Below are 21,779 nucleotides of genomic sequence, written 5' to 3'. Positions count from 1 at the left end.
AATATATCTTGAGTAGGGCTACCAAAATGTCTAGGAAAATTAGCTTATTTCTATTTTATGGATTTAGATTAAAATGCATATCTTGATTTACTTGACTTTTAAGTATAAATTATTTTACTTTACAGTGCAGAATGAATACTGTACATCCAATAATAAATGATTTAAAAAAAAAGAAAAAAAAGGCCAGAACAACATATTACGATTTAAAAAAAACTTTAACTTTATTCATTGTGTTCCGGTTATAAAGATGTGAAAGCCGAGATACAATAGAACCAGGACCCCATATCTTAAAGTGGGTGTAGGCAATTACGAACGTAAGCCCTCTGGCCATCTTGCGAAAAAAAACTATTAATTTATACAAAATACTCCAATTTAGTCTATTAAGTAAATAATTCTATTCTCATAACTGTTAATGACGTGGCTATATATTATTCGTATAAGGGCTTAAATGTGAACCATGTAACTTTTTTATCATCACATTGTTCAGATATTAATCCTCAAAAAATTTTGGTTCCAATTGGACACTTTAAGGAACCGAAAACCTCGCTGTATGAATAGAGTCGCGAGACAGTATGGCAATTAAGTTGGAGACAAAGAAGATCAGAGTAGTCAAAGGATAGCGCGTGGCGGCTTGGCGGCATCAGCCCCGGAGGGGGCTCTAGGGCGCGGGGCTGGAGGTTTCATTGCGCACGCAAGCTCGACCCGGCCGAGAGCAACAGTCTGCTCGCGTGGGCCGCCGCTCGCGACTCGTTCCCGCCATCACGCCTTATCATGTCCCATGGTAAGCACAATAATATAACAATATAGACACCGCGATAACTTTAAAATTCACTAAAATCCTAAAAGTGTTCAAAATATTTCGAATAAGTTAAAATCATCATAGTTTTCAGTGATGATCTAAGTTACGTTTTCATTATTTATTTACGCTGAAACAGTATAAGTAATCTCTGAAGGAGCTGATTTGAAATAAACTTTTCGTGAAAGTAGATTTTTGAAAAGTAAATTATAATTTACTCAGAGCACTGAGAGTTTAAATTTTGTTCATAAAATTGGGCGAAGGGAAATGCCTCGGGCATTCGCGTCCATTAGTAACAATGGAATTGAAAGCATAAAAGGTTTTTTGTACAAACTGTATTATTTCATAAATAAAAGTAATCTTGATACGTGTATTAGCAAAATCGGTTGAGAATTTTTAATTTTATCTACGTTCCTAAGTGGGGTGAGTATTAAGTCAATAATTGTTTTAAATTTAAGTATAGTGATCTGCAACGTGCGTTTTTTCTTGACGCAGAAATCATAGAGAAATCTATATTCTACAGCATAATGAAGTAATCTGTAGTTTAATTCATATCGTATTGATATAATTCTAAATAAAATATATAATACTTACTTTCGTGCGTGGTTGAAAAATAACATAGATGTGTTATTCATCACAATTAAGAAGTAAAATGTATTTTCCTTTTTTTTTTTTTTGTAATAAGCCAGTTTGAAAATGATCAAAGAATATAAAACGATTCGTTAATCTGTAAAAGTTATTTAATGTAAAGCGTCGTAAGTGCCTTTATGTAACTTTAAATGAAGTATGGTTTATTTATTCATAAATTTAGTTGTACCAAAGCAATTATCAATTCGGAATATAGGTAAATTGTTGATAAAAATAGACCTTATTCTTCATTCTACTTCAAAATATCGGTTCAAGTGTAATCAGTAACATCAAGAGCACTTTTTATTTTTTTTATCAAAATTATATTTTGTGATGTCTCTTATATCTGTATATAATATAATTCATCAACAAGTAAATACACATTGATTACTAGGTATGTACAACTTTAGGCTATTATTAACTCTTTGACTGCCTTGTAGGTCATCGGTGCCCTACGTGGCGCACTGAAGTGATAGTGTCGATTTCTGTTATTAAGTCTATATTTACCATCTTTTATTCTTAACGTATGTTTTAGTCTTTTAGATCTCTTAGAAATGGTATCTTTAGATTCGTCTTCCCCAGTCTACTAGATATTCCGGCGCCTTAGTAACAGAAATCAACATAAATACTTCAGTGCGCCACGTAGGACACCGGTGACCTACACGGCAGTCAAAAGGTTAAAGGAAAAATACAAACATTTTTTAAAAGTGATTTATCATATAGATCAGCGGTCACGGAACTTTTTTAATTATTACCCCAAAATATTTTTGTGTAAGTTGATATTACCCCATGGCGAAGAACAAAAAAAAACGAAATCGCTTCTTTTTTGCATCTTTATTTTTATTTATTTATTTATACTTATTGTACACAAAAGAAAATACAATAAAAACAGATTTAAATAATGTCTAAATACTATGTACAAAGGCGAGCTTAGCTAATTCATGAGTTTTATTCCAGCAAGCCATTAGCAGGGAGAAATACGATGTATAAGAGGGGAATAGTGTACAATATAAAAGGTATTAAAGCATGATTTTTAAACTAACCTTTAAAAAAAATCATAATAAAATGAAAAAATACATATAAATAAACATAAATAAAACAATAACTTAAATACAATTAAACAAAAATCATATTATAGCCCCTAGCATCTTTCATATTATAGCCCCATGATAATTTTGAAAAAAAGAATATTCTTTTGTTTCGTTTCATTTCGTTTCATCAAGTTGGAAATCATAACGATTCTAAAGAAGTTTCACTTCAATATATACTTTTTACTCACAAAAGTTTCCTTTTTACCCCCCAAAATTTCATTTTACCCCATTTGGGCTAATTTACCCCGGTTCCCCGACCGCTGATATAGATCATTTCTACAAATTTATCCATTAAATTACACACAATCACAAAACTAACTTTTCTTCATATAATCCTGAAAACACTAGGTAATGAATGAATAAAATAAGGAATAACCTGAGCGTAAGTGTACATAATAATATATATGTTTTAAAGGATTTTGAAGTATGTAAAATTAGCTGCCAAGTCTCATCCATTTCTCATAGCTGAAACAAGCTAAAGCAATTCGTTACTTTAGAAGCATAAGTTCATAAATCATAGATAAAAATAGCGAACCGTTTGGATACGACCAATAATTCTAGTTCCAGATGAAACACACTGTTAGTAAGACCCTTAAAAAAATAACAAAAGAAGAAAATAGAAAAACAAAAATATTGGGATTTTGTAAGATATAATAATATGTAGATTAGTTGTCAAAATTTGATTGAGTTCCTACTCAATCAAATTATGGGAGGAGCGACTCCGATAGGCGTTTTTATGAACCTGTAAAATATTTACGCAATTCAGAAAATATGGCGTTTTAATTATCTCATTATAATTTTTATCGTCGAAACTGCTTCAAAAACTGCATTGTGGAACTAACATATAAACGTTAATTCTATATAAGTATATGTACATAACTTTATATGTCTATATTATAATATATTAAAGGATTATTTCAATACATTAGGCAAGTTGAACAAACGGTGGGCTTGTTTAAGGTAATGTTCACGACAGACGATTTGCCGCTAAAGGCGTTATTCAGCCTTAATGTCCTGAAGTGGAACTCACAGCATTGTAATTAAGACAGATTCATTTACTTAGAAAGTTCATCGACGTAACTGGATTATGGGAGAAGTATTTGGATAGTTCAGACGCATGTTTATCTTACAAGTACTATACGTGGGTGAAAATTGTTTTTTTTTTTTCGTATTGCATGCCCACGCTTTGAGCGAAGTTATCGAGTATGAAATTGATTAAACGAAGTAGCCTTTAACCTTTGACTTTTTAGATGCCTACATTGATTTTGGCTATTGGAAGTTATATTCGTACGTTAATGGTTACTAATTTACTTTATTAAATAATACTGTATTGAGTTTGAAAAAGTGCAAAAATAAATAAACAAATTATTATTATTAGTTTTATTGTATTGTATTTATTTATTAAACTTCATGTAAAATTTACGTTGGCGGACTTAATACGTAAAGCATTCTCTACCAGTCAACCAAAGGTAGTGCAGAGTAAATAGTGGTAAGTGCAATGAAATTTATATTAAGTTACAAATACATACATAAAAAAAGTATATTATACATACATACATATACACATAAATACATACATACATATAATAGTTTATACAGTATTAAAACATATCGACGGGCTATTTGGTTTAAGCAACGGCTAATACGCGACATTTACCTTTGTCATAATTAAAGGTCCGTTCTATCGGTATTAGTATGAACTAGAGGTCCCGCAGTAGTCGAAATTCGACTATAATTTATTGGAATTTTATGTTTGTATACTATTATTTTATTTTATACTTCTATAATCACAAATTTCGCCAAGACTACACTATAAAAAATATTAACAAAGACAAACAATATTTAATCTATTCTCAATTTGACAACAGACGTCAAGAACAAAAATTTGACAATAAATATTATGCATGCGTGTGTGCGTCAAATACATGGTATGTAGTAGACTTGCGCAAAACATCACTCCTCAATGTAATGTGATATGACATCACTTTTACAGACAGGTGATATTACTCGAAAACATTACACATCACTCTTAACATTACTCGGTGCGTTCAATAGATACTGTGACGACGAATACATTGTATCTATACACCCGAATCATTACCTAAGTGATGTGTATCAACACATCACTTAGGTAATGATTCGGGTGTGTCATTACAGTAGTGTATTACAATACAAAGTATGAACTTTGTATTGTAATACACTGTTATATTACTTGACAGAGATTGACTTACTTAATAATATAATAATTTTATTTTTTACTTAATATAATTTATTGTGGGATGAACGGATTTCATATGGCGACTTAGACTGCAAATTGAGCTCGACAATAATGTTAATATACGAGAGCAGTAGATGCATTGTTTCGGCGCGATATCCTCAAAGTGCATCCAAGGAGGACTGTACTTTCATTTAGACGCCGTTATTTCTTTCACTTATTAAACACGCATTAAAACAAATAATAAAACTATCTTCAAACAAGTGCTTAAGTAATTCAAATCAAACACAAAAATTAATATGAAATATTACTAAACAATTACGAGCGACTAGCGATTTTACAAGAGTTGCGAATAAAAAATTAAGTAAGTACTTGCGGGAAACTACCGGCTGGCCGCATGAAAAATATAAACACAAATACCTATATTAAAATTCAGACGTACCATAGGTATAAAAATGTACCTAGCGGCCGAGACATACGGTTCCAAATCACTAGGAATAATTCCGTGTCGCTTGCTCATTTATTTTGCGTCGATCGGTCTGTCTCGCTCGCTCGGTTCCGTTCGTGTATTATGCAACATTACACGACAAAGAAAAAAACATGTTGGGTGATGGTGTGATGTTTGTTTCCTTCGCGTAATGTGTGATGTTGCATTACATCGTAGAGTAATATTACCCGAGTAATATCACTCGCATTACTTACACATGTCTAGTATGTAGTGTGTGTAATGTTTTCTTTATTGATTTAATGTATCTTTTATGCATTATTTTAAAAAAATATTAGCATTGTGCACTTCTTCTCTATATTCTCTATAAGTGTGGAAAATTTCATAAAAAAAAAAGCTACGCTCTTTCGACAGTATTTATGAGGAAAATTCTGTTGATACCAAATGGCTCCGCATATTAACTGAATTTTGAATATTTTTAGAAATTGTACACTTTTAATGCGAAAAGACGAATTATTGTTATCATACAAGCAAAAGCACGAGAATGTTGATTTAACTCACTCCGACTGTTGGTTTGTTCGGTGAATCCAAAATAATGTTGTCCAATGCATATGTTATGCGGGCTACTTACCCTTCTCATTTCGTTTGTAAGCTCTACATAATTTCTGACTAATTTGGGATGGGCTCATTCTCCGACTGTTAATCTATCTATATATATATAAATGGATTGCTGTTCGTTTTTTTATAAGTAAGTAAGTAAATAAGTATTTAGTATAAATCCTTCCTTATTTTATTTAGTATAAATACTTATTTTCCTTTCCTAAGTAAAATATTTAGTATTTTTTCGTGTTGTGAAGTTAAGAGAGAGAAAGAGAGAGAGATTATTCTTTATTGTACACCAAATGAATAAATAAATAATGCGATACATTAAATATAGAAAAGTACAATTAGCGGTCTTATCGCTAAGAGCGATCTCTTCCAGACAACCATAAGGTGGACAAGAATCATTTGGAAACGAATTACGTGCGGTGTACCAATCCAGTGAAATATATATACATACATACACATACATATATTCATGAATATACATACCTTATCACAAATTAAAGTGGTTGACAGCTAATATTAAAAAAATGCCTTAAAGGCGTTTTTGAATTAGTGAAATAGTGATGAAAATGTCGATTAACCAGATTGGTTATACATTTTTCGTATTCTTAAACACATATTGTTACGAAAAGTTTGCTAGGTTATGAGTAAAATTGTATAGAGAGCACTAAAAGTAATGCTCGCTGGAAACGAAACGTTGTAAATTTTAAAACTAAATTCAGAGGCAATGTTCTCTGTGAGTGTTTTAAAATTCATAAGTTCAGCACTGATTCCATTTGAGTTTTTTTTCCTTGTAATTTTTCAGTTATGAATTGCAAATGAATAACATATTCACTTCTTTTGGTTCGCTTCTACATAATATCAATGAAGTGGCGGCATATTTTATTCAAAATGTTGTAATAATATATTTGAATATAATGTAATATGAATATAAGAAATGTAAGTTGTAAATTGATTTAACTTATTATTTTATAATTTGATCTGTTATCCTTTCTTGGAAATGGTGGGACTGAGATCGTCTGTCAAGATAAAAACTAGTGGATTAGGTTAGTAAATGCAGAAAATATACTATTACTACGCTAGGATGATAGGATTATATGATGATGATAATAGTATAATATTTAAACAATTGAATTTTTTTGCGATTAAATTTCATTCTGATAATTCGACATTTTTAAATTTTAAGTAGTATGTAGTCCGTTCAACTCACATAAATAAAAGGATTGGATTTGCTTAGCTTATCCAACATTTTATTAAAACTTTATCGCTCTGATAGCAAAATTGCTCGTTAAGTAATCTAAAGGGTTTATCTTGAGGGTCTAATGCTCATGCAATGGACTAATTACGCAGTCCCTTTTCAATGTAATGTTTGATTTGTGAATGATAAATATAAACAATTTACATATACAGTATTTAAATAGAGGTAATTCAAGAAAACAATGACATGTTAAAATGCTTTTTGGTGATGAAAAATACGAGGCAAAAACACAATTTTATTTCTTTGCTTATGATATGATAACACATTGGAAATGATTAGTGTTAACTGTGATGGCTAGAAGAAGAAGGTCCGTGTTCTGGGGAATTCTTTGAGGTAATCCTGTCATCTCGATTTTCCCATCGCACCGCCCGCTATCGGAGCAGAGTTCATCCATTTTATCAAGAACCACGCTTTCATTCGCAGTGAATTTTCAGATATCTTTTTTTACCACACACAATCTGGTTTTGAAAATAACTACCATACCAAAGGCAGTCACTCATCGAGTGAGCCGTAAGCTAGTCTGCCTACAAAGGCAATAAACAAAATAGATCATCATCAATCATATCACATATTTTTGATAATCGTGCTTTGACATAATAATATGATTTTTAAAAGATAAATGGCAACTGTTCTTGGACAAGGTGTATCTTATCGACATATTACACGTAGCTATTACACCATGTAGATTGTAGATAAACAGTTGCTCCTCCTATATTTACATATATTAACGTAGACTTTACTACGCCGTAGAATGTACAAACATTGGCCCGCTACGTACGTAGCAAACGAGCTACATGAAAATTAATATTAAGCTTTCTTGCCGTTTTCATATCTTTACTTCAAAATAATACATTTTTAAAAGGCGACATTTTAGAAAAAAATATAATTATGTACTTTGTTTATTTCTATACGTAGTTTCTCTAAAGCGTTGAAAATCATCAACATCTGAACATATCGAAATTTTTTAGGAGTTATAAAGTTTTATTTTGTTTTGTTATAGAAAATTTAAAATATAACATATTCTCACTTATTTTTAGTGATAAGAATAAAACAAGTCATTAGGCACTACAAAAAAACCGAGTAACAAATGGAGGAGAAAATGGCACTTGATTGTTTTTGACTTTGCATATTTATACATAGTCTAGGTTAATTCACATTCCGTTTAAATTCCCTTAAGAAAAGGGTTTATGTATTTGCAAACACAAAAGAAGCCGTGTTACACAGAAGTAAGATTCTGAGCGAACGAGGCTCATAAATTTTGTTTATCAACAGAACATTAAGTTTATCCGTCGGCTGATTTATCTCTTTCTCATTGAATAAGCCCAGACACCTGTCCTATCGTCTGACACGGTAAGACGTAATATTTGCTGTTTGAATATTATTTTTGGAAGTTTGATTCTATGAGCATTTAACGTTTACATATTCTTGAATTAACGTGCATTTATAGTAATAATTATATCTTTGTAATGTTCCATTATGGGATCATTTGAATACATAGATAATAAGGTGAACTCAAAAAAAGTACTGCGGTATAGGTTACTCTGTGCAGTGTCTCACGTTACATACGTATTTTCTTCTTAAGCTCTGAGATTTTCTCTAAGTCGACAACAGATCGATTTCCAAACTTAATGTGCAGCAGTCGCTTAGTATCATATAGAATGCAAGCTTATCTACCTTGGAAGGCAATGTGAAAATAATTTTCCGTCTAATTTAATAGTTGCACATACCATTTATCATACGAAATCGTTTTCATAAACTATCTCAAAGTGACATCAATCATTTCTTTCAAGCCGGAGCCCACTCGACTAAATCTGGATTCAATAGCCACTTCATACCGAACTTTCTCTCTTTTCCTGTAATGTTACACCCCTAACTTCGCAACTACGAGCGAAGTGTAAATCAATAAAAATGTTAATAGCTACATAAGACAGATTTATCGGTACTCTTAACGTGGCGTTTTCGAAGCAGGTACCTATCGAACTGTGTTATTAATGATTTATAGTACTTATGGATCTACTAGGTACAATTTTGTTGTAAGTTTGAAATTAAGTAACTGCTAGTTAAGAAGACAATCTAAGCACTTGCTACAAATCAATGCAGCAAAAAAAACTTTTTTGTTTTTTTTATTAATTAATTTAAAATATTGCTGACCAAGCTATCTGCAATATTATTAAGTACTAAACATTTGGGTAAAAGGTAAATTTAGAATCTCTTTGCAATTGTAACTCAGTATTGTATCGCACTGTTTATTTGTTTTTTGGTGTACAATAAAGAATACTCTCTCTCTCTCTCTCTATTGTTTTCATAATTAATTTAAACTGTATGAAACTAATAATAATTGGTCTTTGTAGAAAAGTCGGATGAAGCAACAATATTCTCGAAATTACGACAGAAGTAGCAACTGATACTAAGGACAAAGTAATCAAATAGGAACACAATAAGAAACACCGCGAAAGGGTCGAAGTTCTTTGAATGAGAGAGATGTGAAATGAAAAATATTCGTATTGAATTACAGATACGACTCCCGTAGTAATTTATTTTACTGGTTCACTTTTTTTTTTTTTTTTTTTTTTTTTTTTTTTTTTTTTTTTTTTTTTTATTGCTTAGATGGGTGGACGAGCTCACAGCCCACCTGATGTTAAGTGGTTACTGGAGCCCATAGACATCCACAACGTAAATGCGCCACCCACCTTGAGATACAAGTTCTAAGGTCTCAAGTATAGTAACGACGGCTGCCCCACCCTTCAAACCGAAACGCATTACTGCTTCACGGCAGAAATAGGCAGGGTGGTGGTACCCACCCGCGCGGACTCACAAGAGGTCCTACCACCAGTAATTACGCAAATTATAATTTTGCGGGTTTCATTTTTATTACACGATGTTATTCCTTCACCGTGGAAGTCAATCGTGAACATTTGTTGAGTACGTATTTCATTTGAAAAATTGGTACCCGCCTGCGGGATTCGAACACCGGTGCATCGCTCAACACGAATGCACCGGACGTCTTATCCGTTAGGCCACGACGACTTGTATGGTTTGTATGGTTTTGTTTTTTTAATGAATATATTCATGCTTTATTTGTTTTTTCCAAAAATATATATACTATCTTTCGTAGTCACACACAAAGCACTTAGTAGCGTGACAGAGATACATGTCCATTAATTGAGGTATGACTACTTCTTTTGCGTGTGAAATAAAATGTAAAAATGTGATTCTTTGTTGTACTTATTCTATTTATATCGAAGAATTGTGCTTTATAAATTCGATTCGGGAATTATTAAACTTTCGACCAATTTTCAGTCAAACTATCATTCTTTATGCCGGTGTTCAAATCCCGCACGCAGGTATCAATTTTTGTAATGAAATACATACTTAATTGTGTGACAGTAAATGAGTGGCGGTATTCACGTTGTGATTTTGATTGGCTCCGGAACCACTTAACGTCAGTCGGGCTGTGAGGTAGTTCACCCGGTTACGCAATAAAAAAATCTTTCAATTCAAAAAGATTAAAGTCTACTAAATATATATCTATCATATATATCATATACACACCCGTTAATTGCATTGAAACACTGAAGTAAGTATGTAGTTATTTTTCTAAAAAATCTTGTAAAATATTGAATTTTTTATATTGAAACAGCAGGCTGAAACAAAAACCAATATTAAAATAATTATAAAAATTTGTCAACTGTAAAGGAATTAACAGATTTAATGTCTGTAAATATTTTATTTAGTGAAGGGAAAGCACATTCGTAAATTTTTCGTTTCGTTTCGAAGGTCCGAAATGAAACTGCGGAGATCCCTCAAGTCCTCGCTCCAGTGAAATACCTACTCCATGTTTTATTCAAGTAAATTTAGTGCTCTCGTCTTTGTGCCTTGTGATTTTCGTCTCAGATACTTCAAAACGTGTAAAAAGAACAATTATGAAGTTTTCAACAGTGGATATTATAGCTAGCGATGCAAAACATATATTTGATGGTCAATTTGTATGTCTCAAGGTAGACACGGAGATATTTTTTGTTGTATTTTTTAATTATGGTAACTGCATTATTACAAATAAGCTGTGAATCTGCCTATCTACGCTTTTAAAAAAGTCACTTACGACGAAATTTTCTCTATAGCGAACAGCTACACGGAAGATCGATTTGAGGATGTTTTGCGTAGTAGAATGATGTTCTTAAATATAATTGTTTGGTGCTTTTATAAAAAATTTTTTTATTGCTTAGATGGGTAGACGAGCTCACTGCTCACCTGGTATTAAGTGGTTACTGGAGCCCATGGACATCTACAACGTAAATGCGCCACCCACCTTGAGATATAAGTTCTAAGATCTCAGTATAGTTACAACGGCTGCCCTACCCTTCAAACCGAAACGCATTACTGCTTCACGGCAGAAATAGGCAGGGCGGTGGTACCTACCCGCGCGGACTCACAAGAGGTCCTACCACCAGTAATTACGCAAATTATAATTTTACGGGTTTCACTTTTATTACACGATGTTATTCCTTCACCGTGGAAGTCAATCGTGAACATTTGTTGAGTACGTAATTCATTAGAAAAATTGGTACCCGCCTGGGATTCGAACACTGGTGCATCGCTCAACACGAATGCACCGGACGTGTTATATCCTAGGCCACGATGACTTTTAAATTTGTGCAAGATCTCTTGAATGAAGTTGGCGCGGTTTAAATTTGTGCCGAATCTTGTTTTTTCGGTGATAACAAAATGTTGAGTTCTGTTTTGAATCATAAAAAATAGCACCCAACCACGTTTATTATTTTACTTCCGTTATTCATTGATAAAAATGTTTTGCTTGTTTGATTTATGAATGAATAAATACAGACGTAAATATTTTTGAAAGCTAAAAACAGTTTTGGTCGTATAGACATTACTACTCTTATCTGTTTCAGAATTCAAAAGTTTCAAGAATGCAAACGTTTTATTCACTTCAACTTAAAAGAGAACGCTTGTCTTCTGTACTTGACTTGAAGCATGATGTATTGTAATATAACAGTATCGGATATATTATGTATAATAATGTTCCGTTTGGTATATAACCGTTAATTCACAATGCTTTTCCAGAAAGTTTTCCACACACATAGTATTCTGGGCGCTATGATATGTCCATATTTCAAACAAGGGGCCACTAACCTTGTATTGCTAATGTTTATAACCAGCTGAGAACACTCACCATTAGATAGGGTGTATCGTCGGCCATCGAAGGCACTAGATTTTTTTTTGTTTATTTTAAATTTAAGACTGAAAATAATGTTGTTTTGTGTCAGAAATAAGTAAAATAACATATTCACCCTTTAAATGCTAGACTAGAAACCATGTTTAGCTCAGTGGGCCGCGGCAGAAGCCCTGCGACCGCCATTAAATAGGGTCTAGGGGGCTGCGACGGTCTACGCCGTGTATCTTTTGATCACGCAAATTATTTTTGAGGTTTTTCTTGACAATATTTGCGTTTTTCGCACAATTGCACCTACACCATTTTTGGAGGTTTTTTTTATTGCTTAGATGGATGGACGAGCTCACAGCTCACCTGGCGCTAAGTGGTTACTGGAGCCCATAGACATCTACAACATAAATGCGCCACCCACCTTGAGATATAAGTTCTAAGATCTCAGTAGAGTTACAGCGACTGCTCCACCCTTCAACAAGGGCGGTGGTACCTACCCGTGCTGACTCACAAGAGGTCCTATCACAAGTAAAGATTCTTGATAAGATTCTTGATATATTAGTATAACGTGGACACATGGTGTTCGCCACGGCGTTTAACGTGTTAAGTGGTTACCAAAGTCCATAGGCATCATGAACCCATCTTCAAAAAGTGTCCCAAATTTATTATCTAACGCAACAGCACATCTCTTTCAAAGGGAACATATGCTTTGCGGCAGAAATAGTCAAGATTATTACATCCACCTATGTGGACCACCTTACCACGAATAGCAATTTTATGAGGGTTATCTTATTACACTTATTTACTCTTAAAATTTAGCACCTATTTGTACTGGCACCGACTCGGTGGTGCAGTACTTAGCAGCCCTGACTGTTGCGTCAAGGGTCGTTTTCCACATCGGACAAACATTATGTGACGAACACGTTTGTTTGTTCTTTGTCTGGGTGTTCATTATCTATGTAAATATGTATACATTTCAATATATATAAGTATGTTTATTAGTCTCTAGTACCCATGGCACAGGGAGTCCTAAATTGGGGTCGGATGACCGTGCGTGATTTGTTCCCAGTTATTATTATTATCCCCAAGGTTTGAGTCGCGACATAGTTCAATCGATATTATATGAAAAAAACCTTTAAGCTATTTTTAGAATTACAATTGCTTCGAAAGCGATTTTATAACACCCTGTATTTTTAAATGGGAGTCGCTAAAGAGCACGAATTTCGTATATCAAATTACGTAGGTCAAAACGTCCTTTCGCCTAATTTCTCTGACACGTTCACGTCATTAGTTGACCCTTCATTTGGCGCGGACGTAATGTGACATTTCTTCCAGGGGTCAATTTACTTCATAATATTAGACATAAAACCGTTTTTTTTTTCTCATTAGTTACCATGATACTGACAGAAGTAGTGGATTTTCCGTTAGCTGTGTTGCGTTTTATTAAATACAAATAAATGTAGTTTAAATCTTGAGAATTTGATATTTGAAATTGAAGTTAGTTTTCTAGAAGGACCGGCATAATTTCATATGTAAAACAAACTTCGAAATCTAGATTTTTCATGAATCAAGAATCATAGAAACATGTGTCCGATAAATATAGCCATATGACGCATTTACAGAACGTTTCTTAACTTTGATCATTTTTCGCTACTTTAAGTTCTTTTTTTTTCAATTCAATTAAGTAAGTAAATATAAATATTGTCAAGTTGTATATTACAAATCAGAATTTTAAATAAACAAACCTAAATTGATTAGTTGTGTTTTAATAAAAAAATATTCCATTGTGAAAGTCAGTCTCGAAATTGATAAAAAATATTTAGAAAAAAATCATATCATTCACAGGATCGCATCATAGCATTTTATGTAATAACATGAGTGACTATAGGTAAGTAGAGCATTCTACCGAAAAGAGCATGGTGACGCAGAATAATGTTAGGTATGTTTGAACATTAATTTCAAAGTTCAAATAAGAGTAAATTATATCTCAAAAATGATGTCGACTAAATAAAAAATCTTAATTAGAAAAAACTAATATCATTTGGAACTTTTTTACTTTTAGAACTTACCATTCATGAAAGGAAATTTCAGGTTTCCAAAACAACATTTTAGCTTTATTTATTACACCGAGCAGATGTTCCCAAGTGGCTCGCTTTGTATGAACTTCCAAAGATTACATAAAATTAATATGCAGTATGCACGTTGTGTGGTAATACTTTTATTTATTGCTTCATTGTTGCACTCCGAGCACGTAGCCAAGTTTCATTTTATTAATTGCTGTTGTTTGGGTAGATTGGCGCTGCAACGAAACTTGAAACATAAGGTCGATATAATTTCAATTAAAATTTCAATTCTTACGTATTATAATATAATACCAAGGTCGTCCGAGACCAAGAAAACTGTAAAGTAATCGAAGCGTCGATCGAAAATAATATGATTACAATTTTAAAAAAAAGTGAGATTAAACCGTAAAATTAGTTTTAATTATGAAGGCAGGATGATTACTGTGCGGGTTGACGAGACGCCATACCACCAATAGCTAGTGTTTTTGTAGGTGCTCACGATATAATATATCTATACTAATATTATAAAGAGGAAAGATTTGTTTGTTTGTTTGTATTGAATAGGCTCCGAAACTATTGAACCGATTTGAAAAATTATTTCACTGTTTGGAAGCAACACTATTCCCGAGTGACATAGGCTATAATCTTTTTTGAAAATAATTAGGGTTCCTTACTCCAATAATGTAACCCAAGGTGTAAAAAAATTACCTAAAATATTCTTTACATCGCTTGCCCTGCGAAAACTATTGATGATAGAATAAAATAATGTACTACGACTTTGTAGAACACATTATTATTTACAAAAAGTGTCGCGTCAGCATATGTCTAACTATTATAGTTATGCCGCAATAAGTGTTCTTTTATTTAAAAAAATAAAACAACGTCAAATATCGTTGAAATTTTTGTTAAAGGCCCGAGCGAAACCGGTGCGGGCAGCTTGTATGTTAATATTTCCGTAATAATACTGCTGCCCGTTAATAAATTGATATTGGTAAAAATTGTTTTTTTTTTGCCAGTTTGTAGGCAGACGAGAATACGATTTCATGGGCGAGTGGTTACCGTCGCCCGTGGACGTCAGCAATGCCAGAGGCAGAGCCAACCTGCTGCCTACCGTTTTAATTGTTTTAAATAAAATGCAATGTACTAGGTAATCAATAAGTGTAGCCCACTGAGTTTCTCGCCGGATCTTCTCAGTGGATCGCGATTCCGATTCGGTGGTAAATTCTGCGAAGCACTGCTCTTGCTAGGGCTAGTGACTAGTGTTCCTCACCTCACTCAGGCTACAAGCGAATTGGTAGGCAAAAAAAAAGTGTCCTAGAATTTCATAATTCACGCCTGTTCATCCATGGTGCACACGTATCAGCCGGTGTTCGGCCAACCGTGTTTCCGGCAAGTGTGGCCGAGTTTCGAGCCGAGCGGAACAGATCTCCGGGGGATCCGACCGTATTGTCGTGAGCTCTGCGTTTACTAACATTTCACGTCAGGTGCTAGCTTATTGAATTAATTTAACATTGGGTAGCTCTAATCTGCTTATGTCTGTTCTATTGTAGATTTTAAAGAGGGTGGTTGCGTTGTGTTTCTTATTTAGTATGAAAAGTGTATCTATACTATATTTAAATTTTGTAATTCGTCCAAATAGTAAACAAACCTTCCATATTGGTATAGCTTTCGTAAAACAAAAAATATTAAATTTAAATTGAATTGAATACAGGTGTACTGTACAGTACAGTAGTGTACAGTGTACTGTACTGTACTGTTTTATACATATTATTAGTATGAATATTATTATAGTTCGAAAATATATATCATCGTAGAAAATATTGTAGTAGATATATTTTACTATTTTCAGATAAAGATCGCACTAACTAAAAAATCGCATCCTGTATAGACTGTATTCTACCGACACTATATAGTGTCCCTAACAAGGATAAAGTTGTGTGAATTGATATGTGATATGTTTATTAAAACCTAATGCCTGATTGAGGAATAATACTCAATACAATCTTTCCGCTAACAGTATCGCCTGCGTACACTACACTTTGCATAGCGTGGGCAGAGACCCGTCCGCAACAATGGGATGAAAGGTAGCTTATATTCTTTCGCAGGATTTGAACTATTACTATAGAATTTCCTAAAAAAAAGTTAAGTTTATTGCGTCTGAAAACGTAAAAGAAAGGCACAGTTACTTTCGTGTAATTAAAAGTTTCAGAATGTAAACTTAATCTTTCATTCAAACGCAATACAGATTATAACAATATTAATAATATATTATAATTAAACGTTCCATATTCAATAGTTGCTAGCTATTTTTTTCTTCTGTGTTATCGGTACCAGTAATCACTACATAGTATAAAACAAAGTTGCTTTCTCTGTCCCTAAATCTGTCCCTATGTATGCTTAAACCTTTAAAACTACGCAACCGATTTTCATGCGGTTTTTTTAATAGATAGAGTGATTGAAGAGGAAGGTGTACAATAACATCCATTAAATAGTGGAGAAATCAATGATAAATTACAGTTTCCGAAGCGAAGCGAGGGCGGGTCGCTAGTACTGAATAAAAACAAGTATACTTGAATCTCGAACACCAAATATCTTTCAGAAAGACTTTTCACTTGGTGGAGATTGAGAAGAGATGCTTCATCCTCCTTCTGCAACGAGTGTTGTTATGTAATCGGTATCGCGTTTTTAAGCATTGACGTCGTCGGAACAAATAATTCGTTGGATGACATTAAAACGATTCAATTTCATGGTTTTTTAATTTGAAGCTTACCTATTTCCAATCAGTTTTTATTTATTTATTTATTGTTTAGATAGGTGGACGAGCGCATAGCCCACCTGGTGTTAAGTGGTAACTGTAGCTTATAGACATCTAAAACGCAAATGCTGCCACCCACTCTGAGACATGAGTTCTAAGGTCTCAATATTGAGTCAGTATAGCTACGACAGCTGCCCCACCCTTCAAGCCGAAACGCATTACTGCTTCACGGCAGAAATAGGCGGGGTGGTAGTACCTACCCATCCGGACTCACGCGAGCTCCTACCACCAGTAAAAAATATTTTCGTTGATCAGTTTTACCCATTTGTAGTACTACTATTTTTTAAAGATGTAATTAAAAAAAATGTCAGCCTGCGCCCCCATGTGTGATTCTTCATTAACAGGTTCGATAATTGATAAGGGAATATGATTTACAAAATTCAAATACTGCAGTTTTTATCATGATAATCGAACCTTCCCCCGTTGCTCCTTCAAACATTTTTACTATTACACGGTAATTTTAAAAGATCATCATCAAAATTTATACAAAGTAAGAAAATATGGATCTGTTTCAATGCTAATTTAAAAGCCTTTGTAAGTAAACATATCATTGGATGAATAAAAGCACATCAAATTACCCTGAAAGCTATACTTTATTCAGACACATTGTTTGTTAATACAGTGAAGTACAAAAGCTTTTTCAATAATACAAACAATGAAACATTTGAAAGGTATATATTAGTTTGTAATTCAGGACAATAAATAAATTCATATTGAAAAATGAGATATGAATAACGTTTTTGTTTTATTGAGAAAGAGAATTATCTGCATCATTAGCAGCAATGTTGTAAACGATCAAATTAATAAATCTTCTCATCGGTTGTTGTTTGAAATTATTTTACTTTATTATTTCGTGCTAATAGAGTTTAATAAGTGAATTCATATATCAATACAATATATGTATTTAGTAAAATAGTAGTCAAAATATTATGGACTGAATTATTCGTCTTAAATCTGGAACTAGGAAGAACAATTATTCAATTATCTGAGTAATTCATCACACATAAACTTATCTACAAATAAAGCTGATCACATACATAATTGTTTATATACCGTCAGTGCCCACCGTCTAATTTGATAAATCTTTTCAAATGGGTCATTTTTTAGGAGACTCGATTAAATCGGTATTTAGAATGTCCATTATATTTTAATTTGTTTTAAATGTATTATTACTTTACTAATTAATTTAAAGTTTAAATCACTTTTTTTTTCGTAATGCTTGTTAAATATTATAGTAAGCATTGTTATAAGTTTTAATGAATGAAAAATTTGTTACTTAGAGATTCTGATCAATGTTGGGCACACGGAAAGTTTGAGAAACCCAACAAACTGTAATAACCTTTAGAAGTTTCGACAGGAAGTTCTAATCATTTAGGAAGAAATCCGTGTTATCTATATCTATACTAATATTATAAAGAGGAAAGATTTGTTTGTTTGTTTGTTTCGAATAGGCTCCGAAACTACTGGACCGATTTGAAAAATTCTTTTTCCATTAGAAGCCGACATTGTCCCTGATGAACATAGGCTACTTTTAAAAAAAAAAAAAATATTTTATTTTTTTGGTTTCATGTGTGTTTTAATGTTTCCGAAGCGAAGCGAGGGCGGGTCGCTAGTTTAAATTAAAATCCACGAGAATTGTGCACAGAGTGTACCTTTCTATAACAATAAAGGTCACAGGTTGCACAATAAATTTCTGCCGCAAATTAGATTGGCGCCTAGTGCTATTGATATCCAAAAACTACGCGGATCAGTTAGAGTCAGGTGGTCCGTGCTTCGGATGTTTCTTATTATATGTGTTTGTTGATCTATTGATTACTAAAATTAATTGTTTTCTCGCTAGTAAATAAACATTAAAGCTTTTTGTTTTGTTTTTTTTTTTCCTACCTAAGCTGAGAGCCTTGAGAGGCTATATTAGCGTAACTTTAACTAGTAGGTGAGCTCACAGAGCTCAAACCTGACGACGTTGCTAACACGAACTCTAGCAAGAGCCGTGCTTCGCAGTATCTACCACCGGATCGGAAACGCGACCCACTGAGAAGATCCGGCGAGAAACTCAGTGGGCTGTGTCTGAGGGTTAATTTACTCGTCGAGCCTTTCGTCGCAAGCGACGGGCTCGACGAGAACGATGACCGGTGCTTGAGGTGCAGAATCTAGAAGCACCGTTAGTGGATCGAGAGGATCCGATATGACGTGACATTAAAGCGTTAAAACGCCAAACGTACAGGGTTAATGAACTTTCTGAAACTGTACAGTCTGCTAAAATCAATGACCGTATATACCATTGACAATGAATTATATCGTATCAGCTTTTTAATACTGTTACGTTAAATCAACGCAAATCAAATTCCACTAACGCACAAAATTAGAATCGCAACAAACGTAAAACGACATTGGATTTACAGGGCGAAGGAATCTTTAGTCCTGAAACTCAGTACCTCATTACTAAGGTCTCATTAAGATAATCTTGAGATAAAATAGGCGGGCACAAGCGTTGAAACAGCCACTCAAGTACAGCACTACTGTGAGAACAGACGGCACGTTTTGTTATTGAAACATTTAGATTTTACGAGTAGCCCTTCGAGGCCTTCGCGATTACCTTTGAAACCTTTTTCGCAAATGGTTCTTTGATCATCGTTAAAGTTTATTGAATTTGGTTATTCGATATTGGAGATTTCAAGAATTTAAATTTTGCGTGAACTCTCGCAATAAGCTCGTTACTGTTTGACTACGCGAAGTGTTATTATTATTTCGTAGTTGGATTGTATTTTTTGACTCTATAGAAATACTAATCTGTAGATACATAGCTTTGTATTATATTCAGAATTTAATTTTTTTCACTTGTTTAATATACTTCAGAATAGGTTTTTGACATAGTATGATAAAGCAGGTTTGGTGAGGCGTAGTAAAAATAAGTTCATAAATTTAATGACGATCACAACGAAGCTTTGTTGGAATTCACTAGTATGAATTATCGTTATCAGGCCACTGAACATAAGCCTCTCTCGATTTGGGCCAATTTACTAAAAGGTGATCGACAGGAAGTTGACTAGTCCAGTAGGTACCGCAAACGAATTACATAATGCATCCATAATATTACGCTCGCTATTGTTCATGATTTAGTATAAGTATAATCAGTATCCTTATTCTAAAAAACGTTGATTAAAAAGAGTTTGTTTTCAAGCTTCAGCTCGACGAGGCGAACTATCAAACAAAAATGATTAAATTATTACGTGCTTCGGTTATATGTACATTATCAATTTCTTTTTCTGTTTCTTTTTGTCGATCAACATATATGATATACGAATACGGATACTAATATACCGAGAATAATAGAATTAACCAGCTTTCCACCCGTACATTCCCCTCCGTGAATTACACCTGATAACTTCATCAGGTTGCTTAATAATTAAAAAAAAAACAGTGAGGAACCTCTACATTTTCTAGAACTACATAAAGTTCTATCTCAAAATGTCTTGAAAAGTTGTTACAATGAAACCTTAAACCTTATCCATTGTGTCCGCTATTTTCTTCATTGGACCTTTCACGAGAATTCACGATCGGAGGATAGAATTTAATTAGTTTTTAACGAACTTGATACCTTTCAAAAGGTCTCAGTGATTTTAATCCATTCTACAATTCTCTGTCTTTTAATCTAAAGAAATGAATGCTGAAAATGCTTCAATTATCTTTGACTGTAGACGTAGCTTGATTATGTAAATACTCTGAGACAGATAGATTTGAGCAGTCTGACAGAAGATAATAATAGTTTTCTAAATTCGTTAGTTGCGAGGAGATTAATGCATTTATTTTACCCACATTTACTTAATTTCATTTAATATTTTAGATCTGTGTTGCTTATATTTACGTAGATTTTTCGCAATATTAATTTAAATTTTACTAATACTAATTTTACAAAATATTAGTACCTCTTTTCAGACAAGGAGCAAATCTATATCTATACTAATATTATAAAGAGGAAAGATTTGTTTGTTTGTTGGTTTCGAATAGGCTCCGAAACTACTGGACCGATTTGAAAAATTATTTTTCCATTAGAAGCCAACATTGTCCCTGATGAACATAGGCTACTTTTTTTTTTTTTTTTTGTTTCATGTGTTTTTTAATGTTTCCGAAGCGAAGCGAGGGCGAGTCGCTAGTGTTCAATAAACTTAGTGAAGTTCCGCGTTGTTATAAAAATCCGTTAATTAAAATTCCCTTTGCACCATTTGAATGCCGTCCGTGACAAAACTATTTTACAATACAAAACTTATTTATAACATAGACATGGCTCTTTTCGTAACGAATTCAGTAATTTCAATAATACGTCTACTTTACCGGTAATAATAAAATCATCGACACAGAAGAAACTACAAACATTTGCATGTAAATTGGAAAAGGAGGTATATTTTCGAATTGATATTCGATAGCTAACAGTTCGAGCCATATAAATAGAATATGTCTGCAGTACCGATAAATAAACTAAAGATATATAGTACATTATGTCTGCAGTTTGTAACAATTCAAGTCACAACAGATTGCTGGAACTTCACAGCTTAACGGCCAGCTTGTGTTTCCTGGCCGGGACTTAGTCGTTAGCCGAGTTATTCGACCATTAACTATTATCTGCCAAATGAGTACTACAAGTTATACACAGTTATATACAGTTAAGGGAATTAAAAAGTTA

At 33.2% G+C, this 21,779-nt stretch overlaps 1 protein-coding gene across 2 annotated transcripts in view; it reads left to right on the top strand.

Moving 5' to 3' along the window:
* Positions 1-215: 215 nt before the first annotated feature.
* LOC114239792 (uncharacterized) overlaps positions 216-21,779 on the top strand; it is a 139,493-nt gene continuing 117,929 nt past the window's right edge. Inside the window, exon 1 of one of the 2 annotated variants that reach the window (XM_028170183.2) lies at positions 216-781. The gene's annotated coding sequence lies outside the window, so the exon portion shown is untranslated. Of the gene's footprint in view, positions 782-868; positions 1,220-21,779 lie in introns of those variants that run through there. The other variant, XM_028170184.2, reaches the window with a different exon arrangement.

Source organism: Bombyx mandarina, chromosome 09 (genome assembly GCF_030267445.1).
Source record: "Bombyx mandarina strain Sakado chromosome 09, ASM3026744v2".
Taxonomy (NCBI): Eukaryota; Metazoa; Arthropoda; class Insecta; order Lepidoptera; family Bombycidae; genus Bombyx; species Bombyx mandarina.
Note: the sequence above shows the minus strand (reverse complement) of the source record. Positions and strands in the feature narration are given on the sequence as shown.